Below are 6,000 nucleotides of genomic sequence, written 5' to 3' on the forward strand. Positions count from 1 at the left end.
TTGCTCCATCAAGCATGGCTGCAAAGAATATGTTGAAGAGTGTTGGTGTTCTAACATGCCCCTGCTTCACACCACGAGTCACTTCAAATCCACTTGATGTCTTACCGTTGCTGTAGATGCATCCCATCATCCCATAATAAAAGAAACCCTCTTGTCACTCTACCAGGAAGGCATTTTACAGTATGGACACATTTAATGCAAGAAAATGGTTCCTCCTGTTATACGTCCAGAACCATCTCTGTCTATAAGAGGCAGAGTGGGTTACAGCTACTTGCCTGGGAACCACAAAGTCCTGACATAAACGCCATCGAACACATCTGGGAACATGGATCGGGAGCTGTAGACATCTGCCAAATAATACGCAACAAAATCTGCTCCACATTTGGCAAAACCTGAATCAGGGCGTCATACGGAATATCATTCAATCAATGCATTCACAGGTTCAAGCGCTGCCTGATGCCAAAGGACACACGACAAGACACTAATATATGTAGTCTCCAGTTAATTTAATTAATATCAGAGATTTTAAAAATAACGCTAGTTTATAATCAGGAGGCTTCATTTTATTCTAGCAGGGTACTTTATGCATTATGAATAGAATGCATAAACAAATTTCCATATCCAACATGGAAGTAACAAACACCTAAGCATGCCTCCTGAGCCGCCACCTTCCTGACTTGGTTTTCCCAATTCCACTTCATCTTTAACTCGGTTTGATATTCCACTATGATGGTGCTTTGTATGAGAGGATCATCGTAAATGAGTTACATCGGTGCCATATGCAAGCCCGGGGGGGGGGGTTACTGGTGTCTGTAATCCTCCCCACAGCCGTTCAGGGTTAAATATTTTATGACTTCAAAAAAAAAATAAAAAAAATCAGGGACACATCCAAAAATTTTTAAAGACACACCACTCTTGCTGCTGCCCCCCTCCCTCCCCTACGAGCTGTTCAATTGAATCAACAAGAAGTGTGCATGGTAAACAGTGTTCCACACTTTATAACGAAGAAACAACAACAACAGTTCAATGTTTTACGATTAAATTGTGAAGTCAGTAAAAATTTTATAAATACACAAACAATTATTGTACTTTATGCAAAGTATGGATTGAAATATGCAACCGTACAGTAGATGTGAGCAAAGTCTAACCTGTCAAAACGTTCGTTAGTTGCATTCCTCTGTCATGTCTCTTCGAACTTGGTAACTTGAAAATGCAAGAATGGAGTGAACTACAAAAGGTAATTGCTTTCTTGCTCCTTATGAAAACTGTCACTCACACACACACACACACACACACACACACACACACACACACACACACACACACACACACACACACACGGAATGGCTAAGAAGAGGAGAACTCAACTGGGATGGACAATGAATCATAATAAATGCCCAACACCAAGGAAAATACACCAATGGCTTTAAGAATATGGTGGGACTGAATCATTCGGACAGGTGTAGGTTCTGTGAGGTAGAAACGGAAAGTACGAGCCACCTCCTCAGGATGTTAAAAAAATAAAAAATAAAACTCATGTCAGAACAGCTGTACACACAACGACACAACAGAGTTTGTAAAATAATCCGCTGGCACATCTCCAAAAACTTTAATATTCCAGTTCCAGAAAATGAACCAAAAGCAGTCACTGAAAACATTGAAGTACCGCTCACGTACGACCTTATGATCCCAGCGGGCGTGAACATCGAAAACAAAACTTTGCGACCGGATATAGCACTCAGATCCAAAAAGGAAAATAATTCATTATTGATTGATGTGTCAGTACGAAGCGATTTTGGCTTAAATGATGCAGAAATCAAGGAAATGACCAAATACCAAGATGTCAAAAATGAAGTGAAAAGATCCTGCAATCTGAAGAATGCCAAAGTTATATCAGTGATCATTGGAGCAATGGGAACAATGACAAAGAACCTTATCAGAGATCTTAAAAACAATCCCTGGGAATATCACTACAAACGACCTACAGTTGGAAGACATCCAGGGCTCAGTGACGATACTCAACAGAGCCCTCGGAACAAAACTTTGAGAACAACACAACTTCAGGGTGTGTGTGTGTGTGTGTGTGTGTGTGTGTGTGTGTGTGTGTGTGTGTGTGTGTGTGTGTGTGTGTGTGTGTGTGTGTGTGTGTGTGTGTGTGTGTGTGTGTTTCCTTGTAATAAATCAACGCGATTCGGGAATTTGGGGTTGTATTTTATTAAAGATGGCACTTGTGTCTAATACTGTAATTTATGAATCCCGTCCACATCACCCCGACCCCCAATTTTTTCCAGCTGCCCCCTTTTCGATTTCTGGAGCAGTGCCTGATCCGAATCTCGCAGCACATTTATGATGTCACAGTAATCTTTCCCTGACCTAACCATAAATATATAAATCAAGGCTTTTTAAACAATTGAAGCAGCATCGTTGGGTTTACCTTACTCTACCCAAGTATTTACATAAGTTACCGAAACGCCAAGCACGTGTTAAGACAACAGTTTAACTCCTTGAGAAATCAAGGATAGACAATCACAGGACTTCAGATGTTCAAAATATAAACCAAAGGAATTTGAAAGTGTTCAGGTTCACTGGTACAACAAACAGAAAGAAGAAAGCAAACCCTCAACCGGATTTCACGGAGGCGTCCAAATCGTCACAACATCTCCACTGGAGCAGCAGGACGTCTGGATCGGAGTCAGTGATCTCATGATTGGTACCATAAATGGCATAACCGCCACTACTCCAGCTTCCCCCAACTACATCGCGGAATCCCAATCACGCTAAACGACCCGTCGTACCTGGTCAGCCAGATTCCGACACAGCATGGTCTGCAATTGCTTAGGGAAACGAATTAGTTCCCACCACTTGCACACCTTCACCTTGACAACTTCTCAAGGTAGTTCTAGGCGATTTGCAAAGTGAACAAAACTATTTATTTTACCAATGAATCGCTGTCAAAGCGTCCCGTACACCATACTTTAACGTGGGGGAGCAGTTGGGCCATGAAAGTTTGAGGGTGACTGATGGGGGAGAGGCTGCATCTAATGCACCATCGAGGAGCACCCAGGGTATGAAGGTTTGGGGACCTGACCTCATGAATATTCGAGGAAGGGGGGGGGCAACCATGGCATCAGCCAGTGCCGGATGAAGCCTCGGCTGACCCTAAGGCACATTTTGAAATTTTAGAGAATGGCCTGAAAATTTTAAATTAGATCTCAGGCTCATGGAAATGGACCCCAGACAAAAGATGAACCGATTCAAGAACAAAATATTTAATACAAAAAAGACAAATATTTAATGTGAAAAGAATTTTTGGCTGGCCCTAAGGCACATGCCTTGTCTGGCTCATGGTTAATCCAGCACTGGCATCAGCACCTGATGCAACCTTAGGAGTGGGGAAACCTGCAGCGTGCGAGCGGGGGACCTCATGCACTGTCAGGGGGTGGGGGGCACCCATGGCATAAAGAATGGGGGTAGGGGAGGGCGGTCATGGCGATGCCGTGAGTGTAGCGGACGCGACGTGCCCGAAATCACTGTAATTTACATATAGATGATGCTGTGTGCACTGACAGCCCAGCAAACGGTGATTGTATGCAGTTGTTGTGCGCATAATTGGCCTGAATATTACATCATTATACAAGGGATGAGGATTTGGAATAATTTGTTCGCGTTTCACACGCAGGTTCTCGATATTATAGCTTGTAACGATATCGCGATGGAAGGTTGTTGTAGACGTGGAATTTACTCACTTTGAACATTTCCCCCATCATGGCTCTTCTCCATCAGGTGTTCTTTCAGGGCATGTAGCGATGTGGGACCATCAGCACGTTAAACACCCCGTTGTCGTCGTCCCTTCACGCGGGAGCGAAAGGACAACCACCCCCCGTATAAATCCCCAACAAAAGAAACTTTTGCAAGGCGCACAAATGACGTCACGTATTGCACATGATGTCATTCCAAATTAAAGGCATTTTCAGAAGTCTTTCCTCTCCGTTTGAAGCGAAAGACTGCGTTCCTGGAGAGCGCACGAAACACGGCGATGGGAAAGCGCCCCCGCAGCTTTCCGGCCCCTCCAGCATCCCCCGACACCACAATGGCACATTGTGTTTGATACGATATTACACTTGTGCGCGTGACGTCACACGGCTCGTGCAAACCATCTGCGAGCTCGGACCCCCCAAACGGGGAAGAGGAAGAGTGCACGCGTGCGTCCGAACCCGACTATCGGAGAGGACGTATGAGTGTGCACTTCGGGAAACCGCGGGAAGGGCGGATGGGGGGTTGGGGGGGTGCACACTAGCGCCTGATCAACCCCACTCTCGGGGAAGGGGTGAGATATACGCGTGCGCTTGACCCCCCGCACTCGACGCAAGGGAGGGGGGACAAGGTGCACGTGCGCGGTCAAACCCCGCACTTCGCTAGGCACGGGGGGGGGGGGAGGAGAGGAGGGAGTTGCAAGCACATGTTCCAACCCCACGCTTTGATGGCGAGAGAGGGTTCACGCGAGCACTCAGACCCCATGCTCGGTGGGGATACACGTGCGTGCTTGGACCCCCCAATCTAGGGGTGCGGGTGGACGTGCATGAACCTGTACTTTAGTTTATTTTTTTCTCTCCGAAAACTTGGAATGGCGAGCACGGCGGGGGAGGGACGCGAGTGAAGCTGAACGCAACGGGGTCTGAAAGGGCCCGGACCGCCGCGCCCTCGTCCCCAACAGCGCAGACAGACCGGGATGGAGCTCGGCTCCAAAGGGCCAGCGCCGACGATCGCAACGTCGTGCTCGGGGGAGACGCTCCCGGCTCGGTTTCCCCCTTTCTCTCCGTCGCTCAGTCCCCGTTCCGCGCCATCGAGACATCGCGGGGGACCCGTGGCCCCTCGGCTATCCTCGATAAACTCGGCACACACACAGAGAGCGCGCCGCGCCGTCCAGACGCGTCCCGGGGACGCCGAGGAAAAAGTTGCTCCTTCGGGGCAGTCGCGCCGTCATCGGGTGGCCGACGGGAGTAGGTGATCAGGTGACGCGGCGTCTTACCTGCAGCGCGAAACTTCGAGCCAGTTGGGCGGTCGGGAGCGCGCGCACGGATAGCGCGAGAGGACGGATAGCGCCGGGGAATGAATAATGAAATACGGCCGCATGATTGACTTTCTCAAAACGGGCGGAGGCGGGGGTGGTCCCTACGTCAGAGCGGCGTTCCCGACTCTCTGGCGGGTCCCTCGGAAGGACGTGCTCGCTCGGAACCCCCGTAGGAAATCAGCGCGCACGCCCCTGAGCCTCGGCCCCGAGTCGAGCATAAGAATCACGAGCGCCTTCAAAGCGACCCTTCATCGCCGGCTCGGTCGCATCCCCCCTGCTCCCTCCGCCATATGCGCTCATCCACTAAATGCTTTTGTCTTTGAACCCCGCAATAAGAGCATGAGAACACGTCCCGCCGCGATCCCGTATTACACCGAGTGCGCGCCTTCCGAGCTCGCCTCCCCGCTGCGCGGATACGCGTTCCCACGTCGCGGGCTCCACTGAAATAAGCCTGCTGGCTGCGGGGAGAGATATTGCTTTGGAAGCAGCCGCGGCGTTCCCTGCGGTTCCCGTTCATTTGGCAGCGGCGGCGGCGGCACGTGTGTGTGTCACGCGCGAGGGTTTATTGCACATTACACGCAAAACGGGACAGGTAACGAGGAGCGGCTCCGAAACGCGGACAGGTGACGAGGAGCGGCTCCGAAACGGGACAGGTGACGAGGAGCGGCTCCGAAACGGGACAGGTGACGAGGGGCGGCTCCGAAACGCGGACAGGTGACGAGGAGCGGCTCCGAAACGGGACAGGTGACGAGGAGCGGCTCCGAAACGGGACAGGTGACGAGGGGCGGCTCCGAAACGCGGACAGGTGACGAGGAGCGGCTCCGAAACGGGACAGGTGACGAGGGGCGGCTCCGAAACGCGGACAGGTGACGAGGGGCGGCTCCGAAACGCGGACAGGTGACGAGGGGCGGCTCCGAAACGGGACAGGT

The 6,000-nt window shown here is 50.3% G+C and overlaps 1 protein-coding gene across 9 annotated transcripts in view; it reads right to left on the reverse strand.

The window, feature by feature from the left end:
• LOC147017509 (zinc finger protein 536-like) overlaps positions 1 to 5,472 on the reverse strand; it is a 316,222-nt gene extending 310,750 nt beyond the window's left edge. For 4 of the 9 annotated variants that reach the window (XM_085847214.1, XM_085847219.1, XM_085847216.1 and 1 more), the window contains exon 1: positions 5,030 to 5,466. The gene's annotated coding sequence lies outside the window, so the exon portion shown is untranslated. Of the gene's footprint in view, positions 1 to 3,746; positions 4,405 to 5,029 lie in introns of those variants that run through there. The other 5 variants (XM_085847220.1, XM_085847221.1, XM_085847222.1 and 2 more) reach the window with 5 other exon arrangements.
• Between the last annotated feature and the right edge of the window lie 528 nt (positions 5,473 to 6,000).

Source organism: Eptatretus burgeri, chromosome 11 (genome assembly GCF_056783735.1).
Source record: "Eptatretus burgeri isolate ZD-2024b chromosome 11, Ebu_testis_v1, whole genome shotgun sequence".
NCBI classification, from domain to species: domain Eukaryota; kingdom Metazoa; phylum Chordata; class Myxini; order Myxiniformes; family Myxinidae; genus Eptatretus; species Eptatretus burgeri.